Source organism: Lepisosteus oculatus, chromosome 12 (assembly GCF_040954835.1).
Source record: "Lepisosteus oculatus isolate fLepOcu1 chromosome 12, fLepOcu1.hap2, whole genome shotgun sequence".
Lineage (NCBI taxonomy): Eukaryota > Metazoa > Chordata > Actinopteri > Semionotiformes > Lepisosteidae > Lepisosteus > Lepisosteus oculatus.
Genome location: NC_090707.1, coordinates 28,245,775 through 28,268,348, shown reverse-complemented (window position 1 = coordinate 28,268,348; position 22,574 = coordinate 28,245,775).

Sequence of the window (22,574 nt, the reverse complement as noted above, 5' to 3'; positions counted from 1 at the left end):
GTGTTATTTTGACATAATTAACTCTATGCTGCTGAATGCACTTTAATCCTAAGAATAGGAGGTAATAAGAAGCCATGAACACATGGTTAGTAATCAGCTACCACATAACAATCTGCTACCAAACATTTAGTTCCTCCTCAGGAAATCATTGCCTTTGAGTAGAAAAATGTGTTTATTATTCAACCTTGTAATGTTATATAAATATGTTCTAATGTTACTTGCTTATTTTGCTCAATAAAACACTGAAGCTCAGTGTAATTGTTTAAATGGAGTTTGGCTTGCTGTCAAATTGTGTTAGAAACACGCAAGGAAGACAATACACGAGCACTGGTGTAATGCATGTACTAAAGTCATAGTAGGGCTCAAAGATCTGCACATTTTTGTTCCGTTTTTACATGAGACACTCCAAGGCCCATTTGATGGCCAGGCATTTTAACTCTCCAGAAAACTGATACTGGTCAGCCATTTCTCACTCCCTTTGCCTTGCACCCAGCTGTACACCTGAGTCATCATTCTGCAAAGTAAAAAGAATGCTAATTTCAGTACAGGTTCTCTGTGCATACATTCCCGTGGATCCTTAAAAGCAGCCTCACAACCTTCAGTCTAAATACCTTATACCTTATACAACAAACCTGGACTTGACTTCTTTGAGAGGTCAGTGAAAGGGGCAGCACATCAGGAGAACCCAGGGATAAATCTTCAATGCCACCCAACAAGACCCAAGAATGAGTTTTTAGTAGTAGAGTGTAGTCTATTCTGAATAATTTGATCTTCTCTCCTCCAATTACGTAACTAAAGTACTGAACCTTGGATTGTGCAAGTCTGCATTTACTTACTTTACTAATCCAGTGTAATGTATTAGATTAAAGATGTCCTGTAGGTTGTAGCGGTGAGGCTTATTAATAAGGCAGAATTAAGTGTTTCTGAGCTTTCCCAAATTAGGCCTCATTTCTCTGTTCATCTCTGTGGTGCAGCCACAGAGAAACCATGCAGGCTGATTTAGGGTTCCTTTGATAAAAGACAGCTCCCAAAGGGGGATGCACTTAGCTAAGCCTGGCTATCATGATCAATGGTCATCCATTGGCGCCTATCTGTCTAGGGAGTGCCAGTTGGACATCTGGACTGCATTCCTAAGTGTCAGGAGTAAGTGACTCATATCTCACCTTGATCAACCAATCAGGGACTGGTAGGGCCGAGTAACCCACGTGGGACTCTGATGCCCATGGAACGTTCGGCCAATCAATGAGCTGAAGTTCCTCCAGGTAAAAACGGGCAACACAGAGAGCCTGTTAGATTCAGGGAGATTCAGATTCACAAGATTCAGAAGGGATTCAGGAGAATTCTGTGGACTGTTCTAAAGGGAATTCAAAGGAGAATTCCAGGGCAGGACGGCCCAGGAGCAGAAGGCTCCCAAGGGCAGGACATTCTCGCAGCAAACCTTCTGACCATCCTGAGACTCAGCCCGGACAACCACGGAACGGCCAGTGTGTCCGAGTGCCAGAACTTTCCTTTGTTCTAAGAGTCTAAAGTGGAGGTTGCCAGAGAGTAACCAGCAGCAGGCCTCGTGAACAGGTCGGAACTGTGGAAAGCTGAATTACTATTCAGAACTAGCTCTTCATCAGGAACGAACCGGTCCTCTTCCTGACTTGCTTGGACCCACAGTCATCTTTTCTCCTGTGCACAAACTTTGCTAGTAAAACCAACAGTGAGCATCAGCAGCGCACCGTCGCAAGCTGCACAGTACAGCCTGGCATGGAGCCAGAGAGCGCGGATTGGACAGCAACAGCCTGCAACTGTTTCTTTGTGCCCGCAGGAGATCTGAATCCCCAAAGATTGGATGAGTATTCAACTTCAATGCATTACAGCTCGAGAATTCAATTGTTATCCAAACCAGTTGATATCAATTTAATTCCTAAGAGTTATGTACTTGTTTTGAGTATCTAATGTAGAAGTTGTAACCAAGTTCACTTTAAGAAACGGTCTTAATGAATGATATACTGAACGTATGTCCTCTTGATATGTGTAACTCTTTGTAACTGACCGAATATACCTTTTGTATTCTGATAACCCTCTCGATAAGATCTGTTAGGTTTATATGCATATTCTATGTATTAATAAATGTATCCTCGTGTATTAGTACCTGTGTGTGTGCATTGTTTGAGTTATGTCGCATGGTTGGATTCTAAAGCCATCAAAAGAATCAACTTTGTGATTTACTGCTACAATTAATAATTGTCTCAGTAAATGCCCAAACCCTACAGAACTGGTGCCCTCAGAGAGCCACTATGATTACATATTTGGCGTCCCTGAGCCGGTTTTCCCTACAAGGTGTGCCCCACATGCTTAAACACCTCTTACTTTCCTGAAATTGTGGCTTTCCCCTTGCCCTTTTAATGTCATAAAAAGACAACTTCTCCCATAACGCTTTCTCACCCTCACTCTTATTCTGGGCCTGGGCTCCAGTTACTACTCACATTTCAGTCATCTCCATCTCTAACTCACACAATACGTCAGACAAAATTGATAATCCTGGTACAAAATACAGATGCAGCCATTCTTAGTGCGCGGTACAGACACGTACCGGAGGTAATTGGCTACGGCGTCGCGCATTGTGACGCAAGATGACGCGCGGTACCGCGGTACGTGATTGGTTGACCGACAGGGGCACTCGTGGTCTGTTGGTCTGTCGTAGAAAGATTTACAGTAAACGTCTTTACTGTGCCCGTTGTAGAATTTTACCACTATAGGGAAATCTTAGTAGCTGAGCATAAAAAGAATAGGAGCATACTGTTACGCGTGTGAAGGCCATAAACGATATTAATTTTGGAACATAAACATACAGTATATAGCCGGTCTTGGTACTTTAAAGAAAAAAATACACACCAGTATTCCATATCTCCCTAAACATTTTAAGCATCGAAGTCTTTAACTAAAGAGATACCGGAGTCAACAAGCATACTTTTAGAATTTGATTAAAAGGGAATATAATATGGAATCGCGTATCTAAAGAAATTAATAACGATATAATTATATTCATGTACCGCAACACAAGAATAGTACACGCTGTACATTGTCTGTCGGTAATGTTTCTGTAGTGCTTTTTCAGCACTCTGCATGTGACCTTGCCGGTGGCGCTGTGGGTTAAGTTCCTGACTCCCGTATCACATGGTCTGTGATCAAATCCCACTGGAACTATGACGTTTCCCTTGGTCAGAGATTAAATAAAACCTCACTCGCACCAAACAAATTAATATTTCTAAATATCACAACATGATCGAATTTAAGTCTTTTTAATAACAATGAATAGTCACCTACGTGTTACAAAATAAACATTTATATTGATTTGAATCGCGTTTTGATTTAAATCGTAAACACGTGTTTAAATATATATTTTTAAAGGCGATATATAAAAGCGCTGATTCTAATGAAATGTGTTCCACCGGGGATTCAAAAAATGTATTTTTTTTAATCACGTATCTAAGGAAAATAGCAGTATAACTTTGTTCATGCACAAACAGTGGCATGTTACATTATTAATTTGGGTGTCTCCTCTTGCAAGAAAGCTCTAAATTGCATTTTGAGTGTGGTTTTTGACTTTTTCTAAAGTGCAACCCATAAATAAAGCTGATACAGTTTAGTCTTATTTTAAGATGTATTACAGCAGCACAATGGACAATGCAAAGTAAATTGCAAAAATGCACTTGGAATCTGTCCAAGCCCTACTTTGTCAGGCATTTTCTTTTACTGCAACAGACATAAAAACTCCCTTGCTTTTAGCAGAGCATTTAATAATTTCTAACTAAGAAAATTATTTAAACTGCGACACTTATCATTCATTTAATTCCATTCCATTATCAATTTTCCATTTCTCCCTAAACATTTTAAGCATGAAAGTTTTATGAAATGGTACCCAAATATGTGTTTGCTGTATAGAATGAATTTTGATTTAAAAAAAATATTTAACACGAAAATTAAGCTGGAAATCTTGCCCCCCTTCTACTTTGAAAATACCTGTGAAAATTCATCACAGCCAGCACTCCCGCAGAGAGGGGGGTTGTACTCGTTAATGTCTTAGCCGGACCACATCATTATATCTCATTTTGTATTTCTATAAAAAAAAATCGCTTGCCCAGCCACTATTGTTGTTATTGTTTTTATCCTGTGAAGTGCTTTAAGGAGCACAGCTTTCTCACCACTTAGATTACTTTTTGATACCATCCTTACACAAAGCAGAAACTTCTTGTATTCTCCGATGACATACTAGTGGAAAGATTAATGATTTGAATAGTCTTTTAATAGTCTTTTTTCTGAACCAGGGAAAATCTGATCATGTTTTTCTATAACAATAATAAAAAACTTTACTTTACATATCACCTTTAAAAGTGGCATCTCAAAACAATACAGTAGATGTAAACCACAGATTACAAAGTAAATACCCAGACAAACGCGAACGCGTTTTTAATAAAATGCTTTCATTCATTCAGCAGAGAGAGAGCGTAAAACCTGAGTGTAACAGCTGTTCCTTTTTCTGATCACTCGCTCTCTGGATCAACGTCTCACCTGTCCTGTTCTTTGTTTTCCTAATTTGCCGCATATGCCTGCTGCGATCCACTCCTACCCTCACACCTAAAGAAGACTATTTTAAATTTCTTTGCGTGGTCCATTGTGCAATTAACCCTTGTTTGTGCTGTCCTTAAGGTGATATCACATAAAGGTGATATGTAAAATAATGTTTTTTTTATTATTGTTATAGAGAAACATGATCAGATTTTCCCCAGTTCAGAAAAAACTATCTTAAGTATAGTTTCTTAAGATATATCTTAAGTATAGTTTTTAAATCTACCACTCTACTGGTGGTAGATTTCAGGAGGAAAAAGGTCAAACCTACTCCTGTCTACATCCATGGGAGTGGCGTGGAGATGGTGGACTCGTACAAGTACCTTGGAGTGCACATCGACGATAGACTGGAATGGTCTAAGAACATCGAGGCCATCTATAAGAACGGACAGAGCCGACTTTACTTCTTGAGGAGGCTCAGGTCCTTCAATGTGTGTAGTAAGATGCTACACATGTTTTATCAGGCGGTGGTAGCGAGTGCCATTTTCTACGCAGTGGTGTGCTGGGGCTCTGGGATTAGAGCAGTAGATTCCAAAAGGCTGAACAAGCTCATCAGGAGAGCGAGCTCTGTCATTGGGTCTGACCTGGACCCCTTGGAGGTAGTGGCTGAGAGGAGAATGATGTCCAAACTGGAGGCCATCATGGACAACTTCTCCCATCCCCTCTATGACAGGCTTGCAGGAATGAAGAGCACGTTCAGCAATATACTGATTCATCCACGGTGCGACAGGGAGCGCTACAGAAGGTCATTCTTGCCGTCTGCCATAAGACTGTACAACGCATCCACCTTGCGTCTTGGCAGAGGCAACAGCGACAGTGACCTGTTTCTGGACTAAACGCATATACACATCTACTGCTACATCTGTTCTCTTTCTTTTTCTTTTTCTTTTTCCCGTTTACAACCACTTTTGTGCAATATATGCCAGGGACCTGTGCAATACATTTATATTTATATTTATATCTATGGTTACATCTATATTTATATTCATACGTGTGATACGATTTTCTGTGTACTGTTCTGTTCTAGTTTCCTCTTGTGTGTCCGGACTGTGAGTAACTCTTGTATTGTATTGTATGTATTGTACTATTAGTATATAATTCGTTACACTGTGGCTGTGTTGTGTGTGTTAAGCTGCTGTTGCACTGCAATTTCCCTCACGGGATCAATAAAGTATCTATCTATCTATCTATACTAGTTAAGAAAAATAAATCTAAACGGGGAGAAAGCTATGCTGAAAGTTTATTAATATATTTAGAAGACAAAGATATCAATTTATTTTAGTTAAAATTTTATATATCACCTTTAAAAGTGGAATCTCAAAGCAAAGTAAATACCCAACACTGATTGTACCCATCTGTTATGCTAATAAAACACCTTGAATTGAATTGAATTGAGGGAGAGAGGGGGGAGGGCGTGCGAGATAACCAGGACAGACAGGCAAATAAGATACACTCCACAGACATTCACAACAGCGACATATGAAACGTTTGCACATATAGTTAAGTTATTACTAAGTTTGCAAAGTGCAGTGAAATAAAATATTGTTGTTGTTGTTGTTCTTGTTGTTTTTATCCTGTAAAGCATTTTGAGAAGCCACCTTTAAAGGCAATATATAAAAGCGCTGATTCTCATGGAATGTGTACCGCCGGGGATTCCAAATTTTTTTTTAATCACGTATCTAAGGAAATGTCAGTATAACTTTGTTCATGCACAAACAGTGGCATGTTAAATTATTAATTTGGGTGTCTCCTCTTGCCAGAAAGCTCTAAATTGCATTTTGAGTGCGGTTTTTGACTTTTTCTAAATTGCAATCCATAAATAAACTGCGACACTTTAAACTGCGACATCATTCAACCAGAGCTCGAAATATCACAAGGACCCTCAAGAGCATAGCAAAGACTGTATTAAAAGAATCGCGTATCTAAAGAAATTAATAAGATATAATTATATTTGTGTACTGCGACAGGGCTGTGTAGGGCTGTTTCACCTCTCTCTTCATGTGACTCTATTCAAAAGCCATTTAGCAGAGAGGGGATGAGAAGAGTGACAAACTAGTATAGCAATATGTATAGTATAGCAGTCAAGCAATATGAAGCATCTCCTTTTACTTTTAAGTCCCTTAAATACATTGAGCACAGCTTTCTCACCACTTAGATTACTTTTTGATACCATCCTTACACAAAGCAGAAACTTCTTGTATTTTCCGATGACATACAGTACAAGTGGAAAGATTACAGATTTTAAACGTCTTTAATTTTGTTACATTATACGTTTTAGGAATGTTTCATCTATACAAACACCACAAAACTATTCTCGATTGTATTTCTGAATGTTATGTTACACCTACAGTAGTTCACTGCTTTAAATACATCGAATTAAGAAAGTTAGGTGTAGCACTTTAGATCTTTTTTTCTGAACCAGGGAAAATCTGATCATGTTTCTCTCTAACAATAATAAAAAACTTTATTTTACATATCACCTTTAAAAGTGGCATCTCAGAGCAATACAGTAGATGGAAAAACAGTTAAAAGGGACCAAAGTAAATACCAGACAAACCAGTTTTTAATAAAATGTTTTTATTCATTCAGCAGAGAGAGAGGGAGGCATCCAGCAGAGATGTCCATTCCATTGACAAAAGTCTGCATTTTCAGGAGTGTCTCTAGCCTCCCAATCCTCCCCAGTAATGCATCGTACTGCTCCCGCTGCTGCCGAAAAGTCTCCACACAGGTGGTGCTTCTACAGGTTGGCACCCTGGCCAGTGGCCAAGAGCAGAGACCCATGGCCTGTGGCAAAATAACATAATTCATGTAAGAAATAAAGTCACACAGTAGTAGTCATCAGTTGCAGAACAGACGTCAAAATAAACTTTTTTTTTCTGTCTTACTGCTTTCTTTTTTACTGTCCTGGTGGTAGATTTCGAAGATCGTTTCGCCAGTGCGGTGTTTTCTTGAAGAACAGGCTACGAAGAAATAATTATAATTGAATTTAAAATTCAAAACGGCAATAATACCTTGTAATATGCGCTGTAATCGCGTATTTCAGATGAAGTCTGCTGTATTTGCTTACCCTTCGCTCTTTGGAAGCTGGGGCGGCAGAAGCACCCCGTCTCTTCCTGTAAAAGGTCTTGGTCTCCATACTGTACTGTGGTCGCTGTAGTGCAGGTTCGCAGTTTTTTTTGTGATGGGAGCTCACCCAATCCCTTGGTGTATTTATGCTATATTCACATGTACGGCTAGAATGTTCATTGTCTTCCAATGAAAGGCGGGTGCCTTTTGCCGAAGTCAGGAGACATTAGAGGCTTGCCACACCCGGACTGTTAAACCAATGCATTAGCACGTCAAAGCCCATTGAGGACCCGTGCGCAATAGTTGTTTTGTCCCTTGATTTACTGATCGGCATTAATTATGGAAATCAAGTTCCTGCTCTTTGCAGACGACCTGGTCCTGCTGTCGCCCACAGAACAGAGGCTGCACCAGAACCTGGCACTGCTGGAGCAGCACTGTCAGACCTGGGCGCTGACAGTCAATCTGGACAAGACCAGAGTTATGGTTTTACAGAAAAAAAGCCAGACCTCAGGGAAACAGGTACAAATTCACACTTAACAACACATTAACACCTAACAACGGGAGCAGGGACGAATTAGGCCAGTACCCACTATTGTTAAACATACAGAAAAGAATATTAAAGTATTGAAGTATTGGCTTTAGTATTAGCCATACAGAACATTAAAGTGCCCCTTTTCCATTCAGCGGGTGCCTGAGCCACTGTGTCCTATCTTCTGACACTCGCCGTTGTGAATGTCTGTAGAGTGTATCTTATTTTTAGTACTATATTTTTGTATTATATTCCCTATTAATCAAACTCTAAGAGTATGTATCGCCTTGTCCCCTCCCGCCCCTCTCTGTGTACAGTAGAGCCTCCTGTCCAGCCAGCACATGTCCACAGACATTCACAACAGCGACATATCATAAAACGTTTGCACATATAGTTAAATTATTAGTTGTTTTTCAGGAAGTTAAAAAAAACACTTGAATTACTTATCCAGTCTCTCGAAATAAAGTTATTTTTCAAGCAATGCAACAAACGTCGGGCAATGTGTTTTTTTTAATCCAACATTGACAGCCACATCTTAAATCTTATCAGTCAGCTCTTTTTTCTCTATTTGAATTGTGGCTTACACATCGCATGACTTTAAAAGCTAGAAAAACAGGTTTCGATTCACGTTAGCTGGCGAGCCTTGCTTTGTCAAAGGACAGCACAAAAAAACAGACAATACACAGGGAGGGGGAGGGCAAGCGAGAGAGAGAGTTTTTTACCCTCTGTCAAAAAACCCAAATAACCCAGGGCAGAGACTCTGGGGGGATCATTGCGTGGTACAGAGCGGAGCTCAGTCAATTCTTATAAAATGTGTTTTCTTTCTTATTTTTTTCAGCATGGAATAAACCTGTTACTTGATTCAAATGGATGCCCGGTTCCGCCGGGGATTCAAAACATTTTTTATATGTTTTTTAATCAGGTATCTAAGGGAATAGCAGTATAACCCTGTTCATGCACAAACAGTGGCATGTTACATTATTAATTTGGGTGTCTCCTCTTGGCAGAAAGCTCTAAATTGCATTTTGAGCACGGTTTTTGACTTTTTTAAAATTGCAACCCATAAACAAGGCCGATTGCAAAAATGCACTTGGAATCTGTCCAAGCCCTACTCTGTCAGGCATTTTCTTTTACTGTAACGGACACAAAAACTCCCTTGCTTTAACAGAGTGTTTCATAATTTCCAACACCGAAAAGTATTTAAACTGCGACACTTATCATCCAACCAGAGCTCGAAATATCACAAGGATCCCCAAGAGCACAGCAAAGACTGTATTAAAAGTATACTAGTGACAAACTAGTATACTTTATATCTTTTTTTCTGAACCAGGGAAAATCTGATCATGTTTCTCTATAACAATAATAAAAAAACATTATTTTACATATCACCTTTATGTGATATCACCTTAAGGACAGCACTAACAAGGGTTCATTGCACAATGAACCGCGCCAAGAAATTTAAAATAGTCTTCTTTAGGTGTGAGGGTAGGAGTGGATCACAGCAGGCATAATCAGCAAACCAGGAATACAAAGAACAGGACAGGTGAGACGTGTATCCAGAAAGCGAGTGATCAGAAAAAGGAAATGGTGTTACGCCCAGGTTTTCGACCCAATTGTTTTAACTTGCTAATGCATCAGACACATTTCCTGGCGTATTGTGTTTTAAATAAAATAGGAGTGTCTTTCCCTGGTATTAGCTCAACGGTATGGTGTAAGTCTTATCTGTACCATACCATACAGTATATAGGTACAGAATTCAAGCTGCACCACTGTATCACTTTGGTAAGGAGACGGACAATGGCCAAAATCACGAAGACTCTCTCACACCAAATAATGAAGATGAAAAGAAACGGGAAGTCAACACGGGACATTGTACAGCATTTGGCTTCGATGGACATCTTCATTTCTGAAAGCACAGTAAGACGACATTATAAAGGGGAGAGGAGACAAAGAGAATCTAAACCGAGGACGATTCAAAGGTAAATAAATTTCTAAAAATACCTTTCTTGAATGTAAATACAACTACGCACATTATTTTTAAAACTAACTGTTGATCTCTTTTTTTTTCAAGTCCTATTGTGCGATCTATCGACAAACTGACTGATGAAAATGATGAGCTACCGGCGCTACAAGTCCAAAGACGGTTATGGGCTGACCTCGGTGCGACCGTTAGCCTGACATCGATAAGAAGAGTACGCAGGAGGCTTGGATGGAGATACAGAAAAACCAACACATGCCCCATGATAAGGCTAAAAAACAAAGAGGAAAGACTCAAACAAGCACTCCAATGGATTGAACAGGGGGAGGCATTTCAGGATGTACTTTTCCCCGACGAAACAACAGTGGCTCTGGAACAGTTTTCAACAATGGCATTTCGCAAAAAGGGGAGATATGTGGACAAGCCAAAGCCCAAACATCCACTGAAGGTTCACGTCTGGGGGGTATATCTAGAAGAGGCCTGGGACCACTTCTTATTTTCAAAGGAATTATGGACCGTGAATTCTTCGAGGAAGTCGTGGTCACACAGCATGCTGCCCCATATATCAGGGAGCAGTTTGGATCAAGGCACCGTCTCTTTCAAGACAACGATCCGAAACACACAGCAGCAAGGGCGAGGCTTGTAGCAGAAGGAGTGAACTGGGTGAAAACTCCAGCCGAATCCCCAGATCTAAATCCGATAGAGATGGTTTGGCATCTGTTGAAAGACTACGTTCGGAAAACTGCAAAGCCCGTCACAAAGCAGGAACTGATCAATGCGATCTCTAAATTCTTGGAGGAAGAACTGACCGAACAAAATTGTAACAATTTTATTAAATAAAAACGATTACAATCTAATCCTTCCACGTTTGATCCCAAAATCTCAAGAAAAATAAATCTAAATGGGTAGAAAGCTATGCTGAAAGTTTATTAAGATACTTAGAAGACAAAGATACTGTATCAATTTATGTTGCATTAGTCTGATTATGATAAAAAAACATATATAATTAAACACGCATTTGCGATTTAAATCAAAACACGATTTAAATCAATATAAATGTTTATATACTAACGCATACTGTCCAGCCTCCATTTCTCTATAAAAATTTACTCTATTACAAATTTACAATTTGTTGATAATAGAAATGTTAGGTTCTCTAAAGCTTTGTGATAGCTGACCCACCCAGTCAGCAAAAGATCAGCTGCACTAGTAAGATGCGACACCGAAGATATGATTAATAACCTTTAAATCTGAAGGGAGATCTGAAGGGATCCCCCCCCACACACACAATAGAAGCAGGAAGCAGAAGCAGGGACCGTTGTCAGAAGGGAAGAAGGTGGCTATTCATTGTTATCAAAAATGACTTAGAATCGATCATGTTGTGATATTTTGAAATATAAAAGTCAATTGATTGTCCATAACATTGCTATTCTATTTTTTCGAAGAAATGTTTGTTAAAGGAAACTTCACAGCACCAGCTGGATTTGAACACACAACCCGTGAGTTGGTTATCGGGCACATAGACCAGTGGGCTACAAGGGAAGTTGCATGAAGAGAGGGGTGAAACAGCCCTATGCAGCCCTGTCGCAGTACACAAATATAATCATATCATTATTAATTTCTTAAGATACGCAATTCCATATTATATTAGCAGAAAAGCTTAAAACTAACACTTTTTCACACGCTATTTCACATGTTAGTTAAATACTTCAATGCTTAAAATGTTTAGGGAGAAATGGAATAAGGGTGTGTATTTTTCCTTTAAAGTACCGATTCCTGGAATCTGAGTGGCTGACACCCTTCTGAAGTGGTTCCATAATATCTGGTATACAGAAAAGAAAGCGTTGATAAAAAACCCTGGATTCTCATGTATCTGATACAAGTATCTTTTAATACTGTCTTTGCTGTGCTCTTGAGGATCCTTGTGATATTTTGAGCTCTAGTTGAATGATAAGTGTCGCATTTTAAATAATTTTCGTAGTAAGAAATTATGAAACGCCCTGTTAAAAGCAAGGGAGTTTTTATGCCCGTTGAAGTAAAAGAAAATGCCTGACAAAGTAGGGCTTGGACAGATTCCAAGTGCTTGTACAAATGTGCTAAAGAAATTATACTTTGAGTATACAGCTTGTCCAAAGTCATTCATTATTAATATTATTAGTAATATCTTCGGTAAAGGCTTTGATGCATAAATATTTCTGATAAAGGTAGGTTGTGTACTTTTGTCTAACTGAGCAATCTTGCTTTCATAAAATATACCAACATTTTAATGACTGATGATTAACATGCTGTAATACACAGTTCAAATTTAAAAGCTCAAATGCTGTACATGAGAGGTTAAGCTCCCCCTGGCGGTTTTACAAGGTGATGCCGGATACTTTCCGGCATGACGTCAAATGACGCGATTAACCCCGTGATACTGCGTGATGCCACGACACGCCCACCGGGGTATGCCACGAAATACCCCATACATTTTGAATGGCTGCATCTGTAACTGTGTTATTAAGAGAATCCCTCGACTTCAACAGACAACATATAAGTCTGACTGGTGATTTTAATGTGAAGGTCAAAAACACTCTCACCAAAACACCTTACTCTTTCTGCCACTACATAATAGAGAAGGATAATGCAGTCTTCCCTAACAAAAGTTTCAATACTGCGAGTGTCAATCAGTTTTTGAAAAGCTTTTCTTGAGACCTTCACTAAAACAGTTCTGTATAAGGGCTTGATGTCATAATTATGATTGTCCTCTTTTCTGGGTACAAAACGCAACTTTGACTCCTTTATTGCTCTTAAGGGTCAGCATCAGACCATATAAAACATATAGCATCTTCCTTTTTACTAAATTCCTCACTTTGTCTTGTTTCAGCTATAGTTTTAGAGGCACAACAACCATGAACACAGTCAATGTTACGCTTGTAAAAAACAGACTTGTACATTCACATTCAAAATGGAAGCTTCAAGTGCTCTCCTGGACTTCAGTGTATTTTTCCGCTAGGTCAGCAACACCATCGGAAATCTTAGGAAAAATGTTTTGATTAAAACCCTGATGTCACTGTTAAGCAGCCACTCAAGTGGTGTTATCAAGGATGATAATACCCTCAATACCCTCCTTGATGCACACCTGTGGTATCATTCACTTCCTGTACAGCTCATCTAGACATGCCTGCAGCTCTTTTGGGGTCTCAGTCACCTCCATCACTCTGGTCATCTGAAAGCTCTCCCAGAAAATCTCAGCTTACTGTATATCTTGAACTTAAGATGTCTTTCATGCGCATGGCTACATATGCTGTCTCTCTCTTGCTAGTCAAGTGTGGACCTAAATTTAATATCCATTCTGGGTTTGGCCAAGCACATGTGAGCACTATTGTTTCAAATGTTACAAGATTATGTTCAATATCTTCATCCTCAAATATGGAAACATCTTTGGCCCTTTTCAGACACTCTGCAGAACTCCATCCTGAGATACTGAAATAAGCCTTTGGGAACACCAATCAGCGTGTTGCATGGGATTCCTATTCTCTCTCTGCTGTAAAATGTCCTTACCCATCCTCTTTTTCCCACTCTTGCTGACTTAAATTGCGTAGCATCTCCAGTGGATGAGGCTGCCATTTCCTCAGCTAAGCAAGTTATGCCAAATACACATTTTGTCCCTTTATTGAAATAATTAGTATTTAACCAGATTACTAAAATAAATACAAATGCAGAAGAAGAGTCAGAAGATATAAATGATAAGAATTTATTGTCAGGTGTAAAAACCCAGGAAAAGTGTAGTTAACGAAGCAGGGAGACTGTTAGTTTTTCAAGAAACAAGGTTAGTCCTAGGGGAGGATTTTAAACTGGCCACCGCAATATGTTAATCATTTCCATCACTATAGAGAAAGCTATGTCCCAGCCATATCACCCTGCAACTCACAACTGGCAACCTACTGAAGCTTAGCAGGTGTGAGCCTGGTCAGTACCTGGACCTCCTGGGAAAAACTATGGTTGCTGCTGGAAGAGGTATTAGTGGGGCCAGCAGGGGGCATTCACCCTGCGGTCCAGGTGGGTCCTAATACCCCAGTAAAGTGACGGGGACACTATACTGTAAACAGGTGCCGTCCTTTGGATGAGACGTAAAACCGAGGTCCTGACTCTCTGTGGTCATTAAAAATCCCAGGACATTTCTCGAAAAGAGTAGGGGTGTAACCCCGGCATCCTGGCCAAATTTTCCATGCCTCCTAATAATCCCCCTCTATGAATTGGCTACATTACTTTGTTCTCCCCCCCCCCCCACACTCCAACGGCAGGTGGAGCGACGGGCCGGTTGGAGTATTTCTCAGTCGCAGTTAATGGCAATGTCAACTCAAAGATTTGGTTCAAACCACCAAATGGAGACTTGTTTGCCGACAAGCGGACCCTGCTGATGCGGGACTAACGCTAGGAAAGAGAGAGAGAGCTACGTCCATGCTCACCAGTCCTCCATAATTAGCGACTATGGTCCTATAAGGCTGGAATATCAGTTCTTAAAATGATTAAGAATAAGAAAGGCCAAGATTCAACAATCAGCTGTTTAAACCAACTAATTTAAACCACAGTCAGTAGTAGTCTGGTCAAGGGTTATAGACAATAAGCAAGGCCTTTAAAAAGATTTGAAATTTCATCAGTATAGCCTGTGCTAAGTCTAATTGTTCTTGGTGTGTTACACTCGATTATCAAAATCAGAAAAAGGTACTTCCTAAGGTGTAGGCTGTAGTAGTTCAGGTGGGTAGCTGCTTCAGAATGCCTGGGCTGCAAAGGAACAAGTAATAGGTTTATTCCATGCTGAAAAGCTGAAGTGCAATTCAGTATCGTTGGTCTAGTAAATTATCTACCCAAAAGCCACCTGTCCAGCACACGTGATGCTCTAAAATACCATGTAAGCCAGCTCACTTTATTAATAAGAACTCCTGCAGTAAATCTTTCATTCTCATTACAAAATGAGAGCCCTCACATTTACAAAATGATAAAACAACCTTTCCCTTTTTTAAAAATGTTAACATAATTCTTAACCTAAAAAGCCACCATTAAAATCAACTAAAAACTAAGAAAAATTAACTTACTAAACCATACATCACAACCCTTAATGCTTCTGCTTGTTGAAATCCATCCTCCTGTAATAATTTTTAAATGTGCTTTTTATAAAGTTGTATTACATACTGAGATTTCAGTAAGGCAGGAGGGTTTATATATTTCTACGCTCTTTTATGTTTCCCACTTAAAAGCTCTCTGACCAGCTATAACTTTTTCTTCTCTTGTATAATAGAAAGTAAACCTTATGGTTGCACTATTCAGTTTTCCCAAACCATAAGTTAAAACTTATACTTAAGTGTCATAAAAACAGTTTATATGGGTACAGCATACAGCAACAAACCATTTCTTTTAACTCTTTCCTATTTCTAGCCACCTTAAAAAAACTATAACATTATCATTATCATCATCATCACCATCATCAGGTCCGTAGCGCCGATCTTGTATGGCCACGCCTGGAAGCATGGTTCCATTCCTTCAATAGCTTCCACAGAGCCTGACGATCAGTCGAAAGCCGCTTTCAAGTCAACAAAGGTGACATGGAGCAGGCGATTAGACTCTCTATGAATCTCAGACAAAAGCCTGAGGGTAAGGATGGCATTCATCATGGATGAATGCTGCTGTGAAACCTGACTGTTGAGGTCGATGATTGGCAGTGAAAAGTGGATGGAGCCTTGCAAGGAGGACGTACGCAAAAACCTTGCCTGGGACCGAGAGCAGCATTATAGGTCTATGGCTGGTGCACTCAGTTTTAAAAATATGATCCAGTTCATTCTTTGGTCCGATTATATTTTCGTAGCCAGCTGTCCTAGGTCAGGGGTTCGCATTCATGTCACCGAAGACGAGGAGCTCATTGTGCAGGGGTGCTGACTGGATAATGGACACCATCTGATCATAAAATGCATCTTTCTCTTTATCATCGCTGTCCTCTGTTGGGGCATATACTGTACTAACACAAGTGATAAGTGTCCCCAACATTCCAGGTTGCAAATTGAGTTGCTGTTCGCAGATCAGTTTTGGTCCCCACCAGTAGACCATGATCTGGAAAGGGCCATCCTGAGGCCAGTTTGAGGCTCTACCCATTATATGCGCACCTTGTGGTGTGGGTTGGCCATGGGAACCACAGATGTCAGGGGCTCTAACCCTGGTGTGGTTCGTCGTGTGACCCATATCTGATCAGGCGTCCCTGAATACTTCATCGTCTTGGGACAGGGACGATTGGAAGCACAGTAGTGGAGGCCTCTTCCCAATATATTTGGTATGGAGCCCTCCGCTGGCTCTCAGTGTTGCCGTTCGCCTCAAGTATAGGGTAAATCCGCTGCCAGTGAGGAAGAGACCGCTGCTGCCCGGCCTTCACCAGAGCCTCATTAGCCAGCTGTTTCAGGGTTTATGACAGGCCTTTAAGATTACTTTAGTAGCTAAGGGGAGCAAACCCCACCGTACTTCACCGTGTAAATTATGTTTTGTATTATTCTGAACATGTACAAAATGAACTTCACCTGGGACTGATTCCATGTGCCATTTAAACACATCCCCGTACAGATGTAGCCACTCTGAATGTGTGGTATTTCTTCCAAATATGATACAAGTTGTATAGTGCATTGGGATATGCAATTCACTGGTCAAAGATGATCGATAGTTGGCACTTGTGGTACATTAGATATTAGTGAAACAATTACTTCATTTAAATCTGCTTAATATGGAATTTTACAATTAAAGGGAAATTTTGGTAGATGAGCATAAAAATAACATTATAAACAACATTAATTTAGGAATATAAATATATTATACAAACTGTACATGGCTGGTAATGGTAGCTAAAATTTAAAAAATATACAACAGTATTCCACTTTCTCCATAAACATTTTATGCATCAAAGTCTTTAACTCGGTCACTTACTGTGGTTATTTTGAAAAAGTTTTGACATGCTCGTTCAGACTATATTAAGTTAATTTATTTTAGAAAAAGCTATAATATTTTAACCTTTTCTATGAATACTTGCTATCAGTATTGCAGTAAAAAAACATACTTTTTAGAATCCGCTTAACAGGGAATATAACGTGGAACCGTATTTCACTTTCTTTGTAAACATCTGCATCAATTTATTTGACTCATTTGCTCGTGATTACATTGCAAACATTTTAACCTGTGTCAGCACTGTTTTGTTTACTTTTTATTTAGCGATTAAAATTTTTAAAAACAGAACGCGTCCAAAACATAAAATATGTTTGTCTTAATTTTTCATTTTTGTTACATTATGTTCATACATACATATAAAATAAACTAAATGTTTTAAAATATTTACAGATGATTTAACACATGGATAATAAAGTATTTTTACCATTCAGTAACAAATTATTCATGTTGATAAATCATTCATTAATGTCTAGCTGATTAGTAACAAATGTCTTTAAAGACCAATTACATCTGTTTTATTTATCATATACAAGTTTGTTTTTCATGATTTGTACAGTCTGTAAAAATGTCTTTTTCAGGTTTCTGCCTGATTTGTGACATTGAAAGAATGTATGCAGGCTTTTACACTTTACATCATTTATTCATGAGTTGTAGATCATTTTGCAGTACCTAATCTAAAGTTGAAACTAATCATCCATTGCAAAGTTTTGTAAAGGTTTTCTATCTTTTAGTACTTTTATAGACATTGGCCTTTGAGCTAACAAAGTTTGTGTCCTGGTGAAGAGAACAATGTGTCATATGGAGTGGTTGTTTAAAAATTTAGTTGTATGCTTGCAACAGACATTAATGACAACAACAACCCAATTTAAACCAAAACTTCAGGTTTATTGCCTCAGTAACAGATTTATAGTGTACTACATCCTAAAACAAAGAATATCCCTTTGATCATAAAACAATAGCATTTAACAAGTCCAATTTTCAATTAAACAAAATTCAATTAATCACTTTATAGTATAATCACAGTAATACTAAACCAAGAGTTGGAACCGTGTTACCTTAAAAATCAAATAAAAAATATAAATGTCTCTAAATTATGTAAAAATAAATATAATAATAGCCAAAATATAAATTATTATATTATTCAAGTTTGTGTTAAACATTCAGGGAACATATAACAGAATTTAGTCCAGTCCCACACTCCCCCCCCCCCAAAAAAAAAATGGTTATGAAACTTCTTTTTCTAACTTAAAGTGCAACATTTCCCCATTTTTAAAAACATATATCCATTTTCCAAAATACTTTCAGCTCCTAATATTACCATTGCTAGCTGAACTCTACACTTGATAATAATGCCAAACATAAAGGAAGCTCTAAAGGAGCTGGACTAAACAATAGTGATATGATTTGTAGCATGCTGATGTTTTTTTTGAGAGGGAGCAGCAGCACGTCATTCTTATATTGTTGAATTCTCTCTTGGACACGTGGATCACCTCTTTTCAAAATCAAGCACTTTTCATACCAAGTGAAATAACTGGCTAACTCCTCAAAGTTTGGAGGGTCTGCGATGGCCAGCTCGGCAACTGGTGCCATGGACCCAGTTATGTTTCTGTCAACTCCCACTGCCTTGTATGTGGACACAAATGATTTGGTTTTCTTGTAGTGTTTGAGAACTGCTCTGTAACTTCGGACAACCTCATCAAGATCTCTTGCTGTGGTGAAAAGTAAAATGTTATTATCAACAAACTAGTGATGCTAACAACAATACCAAAAGGATCAGACTTCTAACAAGCACTACTCTAAAGATACTCAATTACTTATCAGTTATCAAACTATAATCTCGTACACATTTCAAGGACTTTCTAGTCATGTGGTGTTGATGCAGAAAAGGCTGAACGTTTTGCCCATTCACTCTTACATTATTACTTGTCACAATGTGACATCCAGGACTACTAAAAAACTGGACACAATTTACATTCCCAGCAATTGTTAGCTAGGAGGTGTATTACAGGTAACATAGCTTGTTATGACACTGCGATTGGACACGGACACCCTACAGGTGTTGCAAAGAGATGTTTTTCTCAGCTAACAGGCCACAATGAGACAATGCCACCAATTTCAGCCTACAATGCTGTAAGTTGCACTATCCAATTGCAACTTAGCTTTAATTTTGCCAACATCACTACCAAGATGAATGTTATAGTCAAGCTAGAATTCACAATGACTTATACCAGACAAAACTGCATAGAGAAAACTTCAGCACAATGATGTCAATGAAGCGTTTTCCAACCCATCATGCTACACTCCTTTCCACTGTAAATTGGGACTAGGAGGAGTTAATAGGTATGTAACCAAATTCTTAGACCATACCTCTGTAGCTGCAATGCTTGTTAATAAGACATAATTAAGTGTTGCTGTGCTTTCCCAAATTAGGCCCCATCTCTCTCTTCATATCTGTGGTGCTATTCATGCAGGCTGATTTAAAGATTTTTTCTTTTGATAAGGGACAGCTCCCAAATGGGGATGCACTTAGCTAAGCCTGGCTATCATGATCAATGGTCATCCATTGGCGCCTATCTGTCTAGGGAGTGCCAGATGGACATCTGGACTGCATTCCTAAGTGTCACGAGTAAGTGACTCATATCTCACCTTGATCAACCAATCAGGGACTGGTAGGGCCGAGTAACCCACGTGGGTCTCTAATGCCCATGAAACTTTCAGCCAATGAACGAGCTGAAGTTCCTCCAGGTAAAAACAGGCAACACAGAGAGCCCAGGAGCAGAAGGCTCCCAAGGGCAGGACATTCTCGCAGCGTGCCTCCTGACTATCCTAAGACTCAGCCCGGACAACCACGGAATGGCCAGTGTGTCCGAGTGCCAGAACTTTCCTCTGTTCTAAGAGTCTAGAGCGGAGGTTGCCAGAGAATAACCAGAGGATCCACCCGAGGTTAGCATCAGCAGCAAGCCTCGTGAACAGGTCGGAACTGTGGACAGCTGAATCACTATTCAGAACTAGCGCTTCATCAGGAACGAACCGGTCCTCTTCCTGACCTGCTGGGACCCACAGTCATCTTTTCTCCTGTGCACAAACTCTTGCTAGTTTCAGCCAAAACTAACTAGCCGGTCTTCAGAGAGCATCCGCAGCACACCGTCGCCAGCCGCACAGCACAGCCTGGCACGAAGCCAGAAAGCGCTGATTGGACAGCAACAAGCCTGCAACTGCTTCTTTGTGCCTGCAGGAGATCTGAATCTCCAAAGATTGGATGAGTATTCAAATTCAATTGTTATCCCAACCAGTTGATATCAATTTAATTCCTAAGAGTTATGTACTTGTTTTGAGTATCTAATGTAGAAGTTATAACCAAGTTCACTTACGAAACGGTCTAAATGAATGATATACTGAACGTATGTTCTCTTGATATGTGTAATCCTTTCAACTGATTGAATATATATCTTTTGTATTCTGATAACCCTCTCAATAAGATCTGTTAGGTTTACATGTATATTCTATGTATTAATAAATGTATTCTCGTGTATTAGTACCTGTGTGTGTGCGTTGTTTGAGTTATATCGCAAGGTTGGATTCTAAACCCATTAAAATAATCATTTTGTGATTTATGGCTACAATTAATAATTGTCCCAGTAAATGCCCAAACCCCTACAGAACTGGTGCCTCGTGAGAGCACACTACACCTTTAACAAACAATTTAATAAATTAGGACTTTAACAGGGGTAATAATGTCCACACTTAATCCTGGTCATTTAATAAAATGATCAAAGCAAAGAGGAAATATTTCATTTCCATAAACATGCCTCTAAATCAGTGGTTCCTAATTCTGCTCCAGCGGAGCTCTGCTTTAATTAACTTAAGAGTTGAGTTATTAGACTAACAATGTATTTGGCATCTTGTTGTAAGAAACTGGAAGGAAAATAATTTGTCTGGAGACCCCCTAAGGGCAGTAATGAGAAAAAAAACATTCTAAATGACTTGTTTGTATGAGATGTTTGGACTCAGAACATGGGGAGAATGTATGGATTGTGAAAAGCTTTTAAGATAAACTACAGTGTTCCTTTTACTCTTCCTCTTACATTTCTTTTCCATTTTTCTCTTATTATCTCTCTTTTTCTTCTCTTTCCTTTTTTTCTGATGTAGATGAGAGATGAGAGGTGTTCTTTTTAGCTAACACCAAAAATAACAAACAGCACACATAAAAAGTCTGGAAGTGCTATCATGCTGTATCACACTGTAACTCATGTATTCAGTTTTAATCGATAGGACAAAATCAGTTATCCTTTGAAAAAAAAGATTTGCTGTATAGACATATACAAAGCAAAACTAAATATTGACTGAAAAGATATCAAAGTACTTTGTGAGAAGGAATATGTAACATCACTAGACGGTTTCTATAGAATACTACAGCCTAAATAATTATATCAAGGGTGTTCTTATCAGTTCTTTCCCCAAGATATTAGCCTTTAAATAGCTGAATTGTATATTATAAAATGCCCATTTACGTATATCAACAAGAGGTGACTTTCCCAAAAGTATCATAGCTTTAAGATCATCTTAACTGTTAAAAAGAGCATTCATAGTGTTGTAACAGACAAATAAGTTCTGGATCCCGAGATGAAGTTAAACAGTTACAGTTTTATTGCATGTAAGGAACAATAAAACTGAAGTATTGTTCGGAGTACCGGTACAAAATTTCCAGTTTATATAGCCCTTTTCTGCCGCTTCTGACGTAGCTCGTTACCATGGCAATGGGGGGAGGCCATGGTGTCCGGCCAGTTCACAGACATTGGTCACTCTAATGGTCCGTGTTAGGTTTCCTTCCCTGAGGGTTTCCTAGCTGGCATCTGGAATCATTATCAGTTATCCCCTTTTCCTGCTATAACTCTAACCTGTTACTTAGAAGTCCAGTCCTCATGCAGAAAGGACTCAGTTAACCCTTTCTTCACATTTTATATCTTTCTTCAATAGTAATACCCTCTCTACCATCTTTTAAATATCTTTGTGCTACAATGCTTTCAGGAAACCAGGCCTAGAGTTAATTGAATTAAAGTTACTACTACCTGAGGTTTACTTACCCAATGACAATTTTTTTTTAATTTTGAAGCAATTCATCCCTTTCTCAAGTTAGCTCTGCAACTGCAACAAAGCTCTGGTTTTTGCCTCTCTCTATCTATAACTTCCAGAATTTTTCTTGATGATAGGTTGGCTGTAGGTGACACATTTGAGAAGCCTGTAAACATGCATTTGAAGACATTTTAGCTAATTAAGCAACGTTAGGGCTGACAACTAATCTTAATGTTTATATAAGACAAAGCTACGGCAAATACACAAATATGTATAGCTGTATTGGTAGAATGTATGCTAAGATTCATATTTCTGTTACTTACATGTGCTTAAGCTAGCCTCCTCATC